Below are 14,954 nucleotides of genomic sequence, written 5' to 3' on the forward strand. Positions count from 1 at the left end.
ATAGCACCAAGGCCCACACACAGACCTCACTCTGACAGCACCAAGACCCACACACAGACATCACTCTGACAGCACCAAGACCCACACAAGAGTCCTCACCCTGACAGCACCAAGACCCACACACAGAGTCCTCACTCTGACAGCAACAAGACCCACACACAGAGACCTCACTCTGACAGCACCAACACCCACACACAGGCCTCACTCTGTCAGCACCAAGACCCACACACAGAGACCTCACTCTGTCAGCAGCAAGTCCCACACACAGGCCTCACTCTGTCAGTACCAAGACCCACACACAGAGACCTCACTCTGTCAGCACCAAGACCCACACACAGAGACCTCACTCTGTCAGCACCAAGACCCACACACAGAGGCCTCACTCTGTCAGCACCAAGACCCACACACAGAGACCTCACCCTGACATCAACAAGACCCACACACAGGCCTCACTCTGTCAGCACCAAGACCCACACACAGAGGCCACACCCTGACAGCACCAAGACACACACACAGAGGCCTCACTCTGCCAGCACCAAGACCCACACACAGAGACCTCACCCTGACATCAACAAGACCCACACACAGAGTCCTCACCCTGACATCACCAAGACCCACACACAGAGGCCTCAAACTGACAGCACCAAGACCCACACACAGAGACCTCACCTGTCAGCACCAAGGCCCACACACAAAGGCCTCACCCTGACAGCACCAAGGCCCACACACAGAGGCCTCACTCTGCCAGCACCAAGACCCACACACAGATGCCTCACCCTGACAGCACCAAGTCCCACACACAGAGGCCTCACCCTGACAGCACCAAGACCCACACACAGAGGCCTCACCCTGACAGCACCAAGATCCACACAGAGAGACCTCACCCTGACATCACCAAGACCCACACACAGAGGCCTCACCCTGACAGCACCAAGACCCACACACACAGACCTCACCCTGACATCACCAAGACCCACACACAGAGGCCTCACCCTGACAGCACCAAGACCCACACACACAGGCCTCACCCTGACTGCACCAAGACCCACACACAGAGGGCTCACCCTGACAGCACCAAGACCCACACACACAGACCACACCCTGACATCACCAAGACCCACACACAGAGCCCTGACCCTGACAGCACCAAGAATCACACACACAGACCTCACTCTGTCAGCACCAAGACCCACACAGAGTCCTCACTCTGTCAGCACCAAGAACCACACAATGAAGCCTCACCCTGACAGCACCAAGACCCACACACAGAGGCCTCACCCTGACAGCACCAAGACCCACACACACAGACCTCACCCTGACAGCACCAAGACCCACACACAGAGACCTCACCCTGACATCACCAAGACCCACACACAGAGGCCTTACCCTGACATCACCAAGATCCACACACAGAGGCCTCACCCTGACATCACCAAGACCCACACACAGACCTCACCCTGACAGCACCAAGACCCACACACAGAGTCCTCACCCTGACAGCACCAAGACCCACACACAGACCTCACTCTGACAGCACCAAGACCCACACACAGACCTCACTCTGACAGCACCAAGACCCACACACAGAGACCTCACCCTGACAGCACCAAGACCCACACACAGAGACCTCACCTGTCAGCACCAAGACCCACACACAGAGACCTCACCCTGACATCACCAAGACCCACACACAGAGGCCTTACCCTGACATCACCAAGACCCACACAGAGACCTCACCCTGACAGCACCAAGACCCACACACAGAGTCCTCACTCTGTCAGCACCAAGACCAACACACAGAGTCCTCACTCTGACAGCACCAAGACCCACACACAGAATCCTCAACTGTCAGCACCAAGACCCACACACAGAGTCCTCACCTGTCAGCACCAAGACCCACACACAGAGACCTCACCTGTCAGCACCAAGACCCACACACACAGACCTCACCCTGACAGCACCAAGACGCACACACAGAGCCCTCACCCTGACATCACCAAGACCCACACACAGAGTCCTCACTCTGACAGCACCAAGACCCACACACAGACCTCACTCTGTCAACACCAAGACCCACACACAGACCTCACTCTGTCAGCACCAAGACCCACACACAGAGGCCAGACCCTGACAGCACCAAGACCCACACACACAGGCCTCACCCTGACAGCACCAAGACCCACACACACAGACCTCACCCTGACAGCACCAAGACCCACACACACAGACCTTACTCTGTCGGCATCAAGACCCACACACAGAGGTCTCACCCTGACATCACCAAGACCCACACAGAGACCTCACCCTGACAGCGCCAAGACCCACACACAGAGTCCTCACTCTGTCAGCACCAAGACCAACACACAGAGTCCTCACTCTGACAGCACCAAGACCCACACACAGAATCCTCAACTGTCAGCACCAAGACCCACACACAGAGTCCTCACCTGTCAGCACCAAGACCCACACACACAGACCAGACCCTGACATCACCAAGACCCACACACAGAGGCCTGATCCTGACAGCAGCAAGAATCACACACACAGACCTCACTCTGTCAGCACCAAGACCCACACAGAGTCCTCACTCTGTCAGCACCAAGAACCACACAAAGAGGCCTCACCCTGACAGCACCAAGACCCACACACAGGCCTCACTCTGTCAGCACCAAGTCCCACAGACAGAGACCTCACTCTGTCAGCAGCAAGACCCACACATAGGCCTCACTCTGTCAGCACCAAGACCCACACACAGAGACTTCACTCTGTCAGCACCAAGACCCACACACAGAGGCCTCACTCTGTCAGCACCAAGACCCACACACAGAGACCTCACCCTGACATCACCAAGACCCACACACAGGCCTCACTCTGTCAGCACCAAGACCCACACACAGAGGCCACACCCTGACAGCACCAAGACCCACACACAGATGACTCACTCTGCCAGCACCAAGACCCACACACAGAGGCCTCACTCTGCCAGCACCAAGACCCACACACAGAGACCTCACCCTGACAGCACCAAGCCCCACACACAGAGACCTCACCTGTCAGCACCAAGACCCACACACACAAACCTCACCCTGACAGCACCAAGACCCACACACAGAGACCTCACCCTGACATCACCAAGACCCACACACAGACCTTTCCCTGACAGCACCAAGACCCACACACAGAGTCCTCACACTGACAGCACCAAGACCCACACACAGACCTCACTCTGACAGCACCAAAACCCACACACAGACCTCACTCTGACAGCACCAAGACCCACACAAGAGTCCTCACCCTGACAGCACCAAGAGCCACATACAGAGTCCTCACTCTGACAGCAACAAGACCCACACACAGAGACCTCACTCTGACAGCACCAAGACCCACACACAGGCCTCACTCTGTCAGCACCAAGACCCACACACAGGCCTCATTCTGTCAGCACCAAGACCCACAGACAGAGACGTCACTCTGTCAGCACCAAGACCCACACACAGAGACCTCACTCTGTCAGCACCAAGACCCACACACAGAGGCCTCACTCTGTCAGCACCAAGACCCACACACAGAGACCTCACCCTGACATCATCAAGACCCACATAAAGGCCTCACTCTGTCAGCACCAAGACCCACACACAGAGGCCACACCCTGACAGCACCAAGACCCACACACAGAGACCTCACTCTGCCAGCACCAAGACCCACACACAGAGACCTCACCCTGACATCACCAAGACCCACACACAGAGGCCTCACCCTGACAGCACCAAGACCCACACACACAGAGGCCTCACCCTGATAGCACCAAGGCCCACACACAGACCTCACTCTGACAGCACCAAGACCCACACACAGACATCACTCTGACAGCACCAAGACCCACACACAGAGTCCTCACCCTGACAGCACCAAGACCCACACACAGAGTCCTCACTCTGACAGCAACAAGACCCACACACAGAGACCTCACTCTGACAGCACCAACACCCACACACAGGCCTCACTCTGTCAGCACCAAGACCCACACACAGAGACCTCACTCTGTCAGCAGCAAGTCCCACACACAGGCCTCACTCTGTCAGTACCAAGACCCACACACAGAGACCTCACTCTGTCAGCACCAAGACCCACACACAGAGACCTCACTCTGTCAGCACCAAGACCCACACACAGAGGCCTCACTCTGTCAGCACCAAGACCCACACACAGAGACCTCACCCTGACATCAACAAGACCCACACACAGGCCTCACTCTGTCAGCACCAAGACCCACACACAGAGGCCACACCCTGACAGCACCAAGACACACACACAGAGGCCTCACTCTGCCAGCACCAAGACCCACACACAGAGACCTCACCCTGACATCAACAAGACCCACACACAGAGTCCTCACCCTGACATCACCAAGACCCACACACAGAGGCCTCAAACTGACAGCACCAAGACCCACACACAGAGACCTCACCTGTCAGCACCAAGGCCCACACACAGAGGCCTCACCCTGACAGCACCAAGGCCCACACACAGAGGCCTCACTCTGACAGCACCAAGACCCACACACAGATGCCTCACCCTGACAGCACCAAGTCCCACACACAGAGGCCTCACCCTGACAGCACCAAGACCCACACACAGAGGCCTCACCCTGACAGCACCAAGATCCACACAGAGAGACCTCACCCTGACATCACCAAGACCCACACACAGAGGCCTCACCCTGACAGCACCAAGACCCACACACACAGACCTCACCCTGACATCACCAAGACCCACACACAGAGGCCTCACCCTGACAGCACCAAGACCCACACACACAGGCCTCACCCTGACTGCACCAAGACCCACACACAGAGGGCTCACCCTGACAGCACCAAGACCCACACACACAGACCACACCCTGACATCACCAAGACCCACACACAGAGCCCTGACCCTGACAGCACCAAGAATCACACACACAGACCTCACTCTGTCAGCACCAAGACCCACACAGAGTCCTCACTCTGTCAGCACCAAGAACCACACAATGAAGCCTCACCCTGACAGCACCAAGACCCACACACAGAGGCCTCACCCTGACAGCACCAAGACCCACACACACAGACCTCACCCTGACAGCACCAAGACCCACACACAGAGACCTCACCCTGACATCACCAAGACCCACACACAGACCTCACCCTGACAGCACCAAGACCCACACACAGAGTCCTCACCCTGACAGCACCAAGACCCACACACAGACCTCACTCTGACAGCACCAAGACCCACACACAGACCTCACTCTGACAGCACCAAGACCCACACACAGAGACCTCACCCTGACAGCACCAAGACCCACACACAGAGACCTCACCTGTCAGCACCAAGACCCACACACAGAGACCTCACCCTGACATCACCAAGACCCACACACAGAGGCCTTACCCTGACATCACCAAGACCCACACAGAGACCTCACCCTGACAGCACCAAGACCCACACACAGAGTCCTCACTCTGACAGCACCAAGACCCACACACAGACCTCACTCTGTCAACACCAAGACCCACACACAGACCTCACTCTGTCAGCACCAAGACCCACACACAGAGGCCAGACCCTGACAGCACCAAGACCCACACACACAGGCCTCACCCTGACAGCACCAAGACCCACACACACAGACCTCACCCTGACAGCACCAAGACCCACACACACAGACCTCACTCTGTCGGCATCAAGACCCACACACAGAGGTCTCACCCTGACATCACCAAGACCCACACAGAGACCTCACCCTGACAGCACCAAGACCCACACACAGATTCCTCACTCTGTCAGCACCAAGACCAACACACAGAGTCCTCACTCTGACAGCACCAAGACCCACACACAGAATCCTCAACTGTCAGCACCAAGACCCACACACAGAGTCCTCACCTGTCAGCACCAAGACCCACACACAGAGACCTCACCTGTCAGCACCAAGACCCACACACACAGACCTCACCCTGACAGCACCAAGACGCACACACAGAGCCCTCACCCTGACATCACCAAGACCCACACACAGCCCTCACTCTGACAGCACCAAGACCCACACACAGAGTCCTCACCCTGACAGCACAAAGACCCACACACAGACCTCACTCTGACAGCACCAAGACCCACACACAGACCTCACTCTGACAGCACCAAGACCTACACAAGAGTCCTCACCCTGACAGCACCAAGACCCACACACAGAGTCCTCAGTCTGACAGCAAAAAGACCCACACACAGAGTCCTCACTCTGTCAGCACCAAGACCCACACACAGAGTTCTCACCCTGACAGCACCAAGACCCACACACAGAGTCCTCACTCTGACAGCAACAAGACCCACACACAGATTCCTCACTCTGTCAGCACCAAGACCCACACACAGGCCTCACTCTGTCAGCACCAAGACCAACAGACAGAGACCTCACTCTGTCAGCAGCAAGACCCACACACAGAGACCTCACTCTGTCAGCACCAGGCCCACACACAGAGGCCTCACTCTGTCAGCACCAAGACCCACACACAGGCCTCACTCTGTCAGCACCAAGACCCACACACAGAGACCTCACTCTGTCAGCACCAAGACCCACACACAGAGACCTCACTCTGTCAGCACCAGGCCCACACACAGAGGCCTCACTCTGTCAGCACCAAGACCCACACACAGAGACCTCACTCTGTCAGCACCAAGACCCACACACACAGACCTCACTCTGTCAGCACCAAGACCCACACACAGAGACCTCACTCTGTCAGCACCAAGACCCACACACACAGACCTCACTCTGTCAGCACCAAGACGCACACACAGGCCTCACTCTGTCAGCACCAAGACCCACACACACAGACCTCACCCTGTCAGCACCAAGACCCACACACAGAGACCTCACCCTGACATCACCAAGACCCACACACAGGCCTCACTCTGTCAGCACCAAGACGCACACACAGAGGGCACACCCTGACAGCACCAAGACCCACACACAGAGACCTCACCCTGACAGCACCAAGACCCACACACAGAGACCTCACCTGTTAGCACCAAGACCCACACACACAGACCTCACCCTGACAGCACCAAGACCCACACACAGAGACCTCACCCTGACATCACCAAGACCCACACACAGAGGCCTCACCCTGACATCACCAAGACCCGCACACAGAGGCCTCATCCTGACATCACCAAGACCCACACACAGACCTCACCCTGACAGCACCAAGACCCACACACAGAGTCCTCACCCTGACAGCACCAAGACCCACACACATACCTCACTCTGACAGCACCAAGACCCACACACAGACCTCACTCTGACAGCACCAAGACCCACACAAGAGTCCTCACCCTGACAGCACCAAGACCCACACACAGAGTCCTCACTCTGACAGCAACAAGACCCACACTAGGAGACCTCACTCTGACAGCACCAAGACCCACACACAGGCCTCACTCTGTCAGCACCAAGACCCACACACAGAGGCCACACACTGAAAGCACCAAGACCCACACACAGATGCCTCACTCTGCCAGCACCAAGACCCACACACAGAGACCTCACCCTGACATCAGCAAGACCCACACACAGAGGCCTCACGCTGACAGCACCAAGACCCACACACAGAGGCCTCACCCTGACAGCACCAAGGCCCACACACAGAGGCCTCACCCTGATAGCACCAAGGCCCACACACAGAGGCCTCACCCTGACAGCACCAAGACCCACACACAGAGGCCTCACCCTGACAGCACCAAGGCCCACACACAGAGGCCTCACCCTGACAGCACCAAGACCCACACACAGAGGCCTCACCCTGGCAGCACCAAGACCCACACAGAGAGACCTCACCCTGACATCACCAAGACCCACACACAGAGGCCTCACCCTGACAGCACCAAGACCCACACACACAGGCCTCACCCTTATCGTACCCAGACACACTGCACAGTGGCCACACCCTGACTGCACCAAGACCCACACACACGCCTCACCCTGACAGCACCAAGACCCACACACAGAGGCCTCACCCTGACATCACCAAGACTCACACACAGAGGCCTCACCCTGACAGCACCAAGACCCACACACACAGGCCTCACCCTGACTGCACCAAGACCCACACACAGAGGGCTCACCCTGACAGCACCAAGACCCACACACACAGACCTCACCTTGACATCACCAAGACCCACACACAGAGGCCTCACCCTGACAGCACCAAGACCCACACACAGAGTCCTCACCCTGACATCACCAAGACCCACACACAGAGGCCTCACCCTGACAGCACCAAGACCCACACACAGAGTCCTCACCCTGACATTACCAAGACCCACACACAGACGCCTCACCCTGACATCACCAAGACCCACACACAGAGGCCTCACCCTGACATCACCAAGACCCACACACAGAGGCCTCACCCTGACATCACCAAGACCCACACACACAGGCCACACCCTGACAGCACCAAGACCCACACACACAGGCCTCACCCTGATCGTACCCAGACACACAGCACAGATTGTCCCTCGTCTCAACATTGCATTCACCTTCAATCTCATTTTAAAGATGAATGCCAAAGAACTTATTTGAAGTCTAACACATTCACGAAAGAGCGAGATGGACTGAAGGTGATCACTGGGATAAAGGTGGCAGAGTTAAACATGAATTTCCCCCAAACAGGCTTCTTAGAAAATAGGGAGAGTGAGGGTATGTGCTTTAAATGCTTTCTGAGAGAGAGAGAGACAGAGAGGGGATTTGTTAAGAATGAGGCACGGAGGAGAGAGGTTATGTGTGTTAAGTGCTATCTGAGACAAAGGCCGCTACACTTTTTAAGGGACTCAATAAAAAGAGAGAATGCTGGAAATCTCAACGGATCAGGCAGCATCTGTGGAGAGAAAAACAGAGTTAGCGTTTCAGGTCGATGACTTTTGTCATAAAATCTTTTAAGGGGATGGTGGAACAGTTGTCTTAAGCAATGATGATATCAAACTATGCGGAGAGAGTGGAACAGCATAATTAGCTTCGGGTTATTCTAGTACAGGCCCAGCACGGACGCGATGGGCCAAGTGTCCTCTTTCTGTGCAGTGAACTACTAAGTTTCTATAATATGAGGAAGGGAAGGGACTTCTTCGGATATCCCGCTTTCCACCATTCTCTCAGCCACAGCAAATAGTTTATTTCACTGCACCGTGAATCACTGGACTTCCACTTTTATTAATTAGTAACATTTTAAAACTGTTATGTCTTGTATAAAGATTCTGACCAGATACTGTGAGCATAATGTAAGGTGTGACCGTAGTCCTTTATTACAGGTGTCCAGAGTGCCTCTACAGCCTGTGAGAGTTCCTTATGTACACGTACTCCCAAGGGATTGTGGGATCTCTTGGGACTCCAGGGGATGAGCCCTTTAGTGGTTCAACAAGGTATTTACAGTTTTACATGTATAACAACACTCCCCCCGCAAAAGCCAATAGTGTAACTATTTACAATGTGAGTCGATCTGGCGCCTTCATTTCCCTGGTTGATTGTCTCGGTGCTAAAGCTTGCTATGGTGAGTCAATTGTTGGGCCATCACTGGGCTGCTGCACAGCTGGCCTTGCTGGGCTGCCTAGTGTGGTGAGTCCTGCTGGGCTGTTGCAGGTTATGGGTTCTGCTTTGTGGTCAATCGCTTGGTCAGTTGCCACTTGTGTGTATGTTGGAGGGTTGAAAAAGGTAGAGTCTATTGTGGGTTGTTCTGGATCGTCCGTGAATATGAGATTGGTTTAGTCCAAGTGTTTCCTGCAGGTGAGTCCATTTGAAAGTTTGACCAGAAACACCCTACTCGCCTCTTTAGCCGAAACAGTGCCAGCAATCCACCTGGGGCCTGGTCCATAGTTCAACACAAATACAGGATCATTAATCTCGATTTTGCGTGACACATTTGCGTGATCATTATAAGTATTCTTTTGAAGTCGCCTGTTCTCTCCGTGTTCTTGTAGATCAGGGTGGACTAACGAGAGCCTTGTGTTAAGTGACCTTTTCATGAGCCGTTTAGCAGGTGGGATCCCAGTGAGCGACTGGGGTCTTGTGCTGTAACTAAGCAGGACTCAGGATAGGAGAGTCTGCAGTGAGTCTTCAGTTAGCCTCTTCAAGTTCTGCTTGATTATTTGCACTGCTCACTCTGCCTGACCATTGGACGCTGGTTTAAACGGGGCAGATGTGACATGTTTGATCCTATTGTGGGTCATGATCTCTTTGAACTCTGCACTGTTGAAGCACGATCCATTGTCACTCACAAGGACGTCAGGCAGGCCGTGCGTGGCAAACGTGGCCCGGAGGCTTTCAATGGTGGCAGCGGACATGCTTCCCGACATTATCTCACATTAAATCCATTTGGAGTACGCGTCAACTTCCACAAGGAATATTTTTCCCAAGAATATGCCTGCATAGTCAACATGATCCCTGGACCACCGTTTGGAGGGCCAGGACCATAAACGTAGTGGTGCCTCCTTGGGTGCCTTGCTTAACTGTGAGCATGTGTCACATTTGTTGACGCAGGACTCTAAGTCTGCATCGATAACGGGCCACCACATTTGGGATCTGGCTATCGCTTTCATCATTACAATGCCTGGGTGGGAACTATGGTGATCACTAATGAAAGTGTCCCTGCCATTTTTTGGCACCACCCCATTGGAGGCAGCCTGCCTGTATGGACACTTCATCTCTGCGCCGCAGGTACGGCTTTATTTCCTCTTGCATTTCTAACGCAAGAGGAACTCTTGGACACGAGACCAACTCCCATGGATAACACAGTTTTTTTTACTAAGTACAGCAAGGGGTCCTGGTTCATCCACGTTCTAATCTGTCGGGCGGTAACAGGTGATTGCTCACTCTCGAATGCTCCCATTACCATAACTAAATCTGTGGGCTGTGACATCTCCACCCCTGTGCTGAACAACGGCAGCCTACTGAGAGTATCGGTACAGTTTTCTGTGCCTGGCCTATGGCGGATGGCATAGTTGTATGCGGACAACGTGAGCGCCCATCTCTGGATGCGGGCCGATGCATTTGTATTTATCCCCTGACTTTCAGAAAAGAGGGACCGTAGTCCTTTATTACAGGTCTGCAGAGTGCCTTTCCCTTGGAAATTCAGGGGATGAGCTCTCTGCTGGTTAAACAAGATATTTACAGGTTTATATACACAACAAAATCCATTTATGTGTGTGTGTGTGGCACATTGATGTGTGTGTGTGCGGAATACATTGATGTCTATGTGAGGAGCACATTGATGTGTGTGTGTGGAGCACATTGATGTGTGTGTGGAGCACATTGATGTCTATGTGAGGAGTACATTGATGTCTATATGAGGGGCACATTGATGTTTGTGTGTGGAGCACATTGATGTGTGTGTGGGGCACATTGATGTGTGTGTGGAGTCATTGATGTGTGTATGTGCAGAATACATTGATGTGTGTGTGTGGGGCACATTGATGTGTGTGTGGAGACATTGATGTGTTTGTTTCTCCACTTGTGCTGATATTTCTCCCAGATGTGGAAATGCATCATCTGAACATAATTCAAAAGAAAATACATCCCTCAATAAGAAAAGAGAAATACTTGTATTTACGCAGCTCCTTTCACCACTTGAGGACGTCGCAAATCGCTTTCCAGCCAATGAAGTCCCATGAAGTGCAGTCACGGTTGTAATGTGGAAACGTGGCAGCAACATCCCACAAACTGCAAGAGATAAATGAGCAGATACTGGATTTTCTCCGTGCTGTTTGTTGAGGGAAAGTTATTGAACAGGACACTGGGAAGAAATCACCTGCTCCTCTGCACAATCTTGGCAAGGGATCTTTTACGTCCATTTGAGAGGGCAGACGGTGACTCGGTTCAACTTATCAAACGAAAGACGGCACCTCCAACAGTGCAGCACTCCCTCAATTCTGGCACCGGGAGTGACGTGCCTGGACTTTGTGCTCACGTCTCTGGAGTGGGAGTTTATCCCAAAACTATCTGAGACCAAGATAAAAGTGAGCCACACAAAGCCACGGCTGATACAGACAGACAATGTCTTGTGAAGTGCAATGAATATATGGCCTAATGTAACAACGAGAGACAGGGCCCACTGTAATACATACAGAGACAGGATCTAGTGTAATATAAACAGAGTGCGGGCTCAGTGTAATACAAACAGAGAGGGCCCAGTTTGATATAAACAGGGACAGAGTTCAGTGTAATATACACAGAGAAAGGGTCTAGTTTAAATAAAGAGAGACAGCGTCTAGTGTAATATAAAGAGAGACAGGATCTAGTGTAATATAAACAGAGACAGGGTCTAGTGTAATATAAAGAGAGACAGGATCTAGTGTAATACAAACAGAGACAGGGTCGAGTGTAATATAAACAGAGACAGGCTCTGGTGTAATATAAACAGAAACAGGGTCTAGTGTAAAGAAACTGAGGCAGGGTCGAGTGTAATATAAACAGAGACAGGGTCGAGTGTAATTTAAACAGAGCCAGGGCCTAGTGTAATATAAACAGAGACAGGGTCTAGTGTAATATAAACAGAGACAGGGTCTAGTGTAATATAAACAAAGAAAGTCCCAGTGAAATATAAACAGAGACAGGGTCAAGTGTAACTTAAAGGGAGAGAGGGCCGAGAGTAATATAAACAGAGACAAAGCCTAGTGCAATATTAGCAGAGACAGGGTTGCGTGTAATATAAAGAGAGTGCGGGCCCAGTGTAATTTAAAAAGAGACAGGTTGTAGTGCAATATAAAGGGAGACAGGGTCTAGTGTAACAAAAAGAGAGGCATGGTCGAGTGTAATATAAAAAGAGACGGGGTCTAGTGTAATATAAACAGGGACAGGTCCCACTGTAATATACACAGAGTCAGGGTCTAGTGTAATATAAACAGGGGCAGGGTCAGGTATAATAAAAGCAGAGACTGGTCTATTGTAATATAAACAGAGACAGCGTCTAGTGTAATATGAAGAGGGACAGGGTCTAGTGTGATATAAACAGTGACAGGGTCTCGTGTAATATAAACAGAGACAGGGTCTAGTGTAATATAAACAGTGACAGGGTCTAGCGTAATATAAACAGAGACAATGTATAGTGTCATATAAAGAGAAACATCGACTAATATAATGTAAACTGCGAGAGCCTAGTGCAGTAATAACTGAGTCAGTGTCTTGTTTACCATGAACAGAGACAGGGTCTATTGCAGTAATCACTGAGAATGGGCCTATTACAATATAAACTGAGACAGTGCGTAAGTATAGTATAATCAGAGACATGGTCATGCGTTGTACTAGCTGTGCCTTCTGGTGAGTGTTCCTCCTGCCAGTGGACACATTTTCGTAGGCTCTAAGGGCCCGAGTTTGGTGGACATGACGCCGGCTGCCACCACGTTTTCTTGGCGGCTTCCCTGTTTTTTGGGCGCTCTCCATTTCCGAGCGAGTTTGGTGAGGCCCTCACGCCGGCTGGGAGAGATGACCGCTGGGAAGCGTCTGTTGGTGTGCGCCGGCGTGGAACAGCAACAAAAGTCCTCCCGCCCGCTCTCTCATGAGATTGTTCCGGGCGGTCCTTCGCTCCAGCAGTAATAGAGACCGCCGCATGGAGGCAGATCTTACCTGAACGGTAAGTATGAAGATCTGCAAGAAAGTGTTAGTGCACCTGTTTTCTTCATTTCTTTTGCAGTGGTTGTGTTGGATAGGATCCTCTGAAGGATTCATAAACGTTTCTTTTTCTTTTGTTGAAATGTTTTTTTCTGCGTATCCCCCTCCATGGGCCCGTCTCTATCCTCGGCGTTATATTGCCGAGGATTGTATTTGCTGACCAGAATCCGATCTACCGCCCACTGTCGCCCAGAATCGCCATGTAAGGCCCATTTATTTCCACCAAACTTCTGTCCTTTACCGTCAGGATAGTAGCGATCCATTCGATGGGAAATGGGCCAAAATTTGGTTTGAGCAAATTCGGGTTCAAGGAGAACAACTTCAGCTTCTCCAGCCTCACCACGTAATTTTAATCCCCCATCCCTGACACGTTTCCAGTAAAACTCTTCTGCACTCTCTCGAAAGTCTTCACATCCTTCCAAAAGTGTGGTACCCAGAAATGGACACAATACTGCAGCTGGGGCCGCACTAGTGTTTCGAGACATTCAACACTGGCACCAATCTGGTAAATCTCCCCTCGCCCTTCTCTGCTGTAAGGAGAGCAGACCCGGCTTCTGGAAGTCTCTCCACGCAGCGAGAGCTTGTGTCCTACCTTTCCGTACACACAATGGCAGCGAGCTCCAGGCATGCACTGGCCTGTCCTCAACAGTGAGAAGGGGGCGGGAAAAAGAACAGCTGAAAGTCCACGATGTCTTAAAATAAGTTTTCTTTACCCTTACTTTTTTAGCTGAATAAAAGAAAAAAAATCCTAACTGCCCCATCTGGAATATCTACCCGGTGCCAGTTCCCCAGCCAGCTCCCTCTCTAGAAAAGTCACCATTTTATTTCTGACAGTTATTTTAGGGTGGGGGGGGGGTGTTATTATTATATATATTTTCCGTTGTTCTCTCTCTTATTTGTTAATATATATGAAAGCCCGATGAAGGAATTGTGTGCAGAAAACTCTAGCTGAGGAATCCTCATCGATGGAAGCAGAAACACTTCAAAGGGAAAAATAAGAATCGGTTGGTTTCGAGGGAGGGAGGGAGGGAGGAGTGGAGCAAGAGAAGAATTGAGTAATGGGGAGGCAGAAGGATGGAGGTAGGGAGGGAGGGAGGGATGGGTGCAGGGAGGGAACGACTGCTGGAGGGATGGATGGAGGTATGGAGGGTGGGAGGAATGAAGGGAGGGATTGATGGATGGAGGGAAGGAGAGATGCATGGAGGGAGGTAGAGATGTTTGGAGGGAGTGAAGTAGTAACTGCCAATTTACTCGATCA

Source organism: Pristiophorus japonicus, unplaced genomic scaffold, assembly GCF_044704955.1.
Source record: "Pristiophorus japonicus isolate sPriJap1 unplaced genomic scaffold, sPriJap1.hap1 HAP1_SCAFFOLD_408, whole genome shotgun sequence".
Lineage (NCBI taxonomy): Eukaryota > Metazoa > Chordata > Chondrichthyes > Pristiophoridae > Pristiophorus > Pristiophorus japonicus.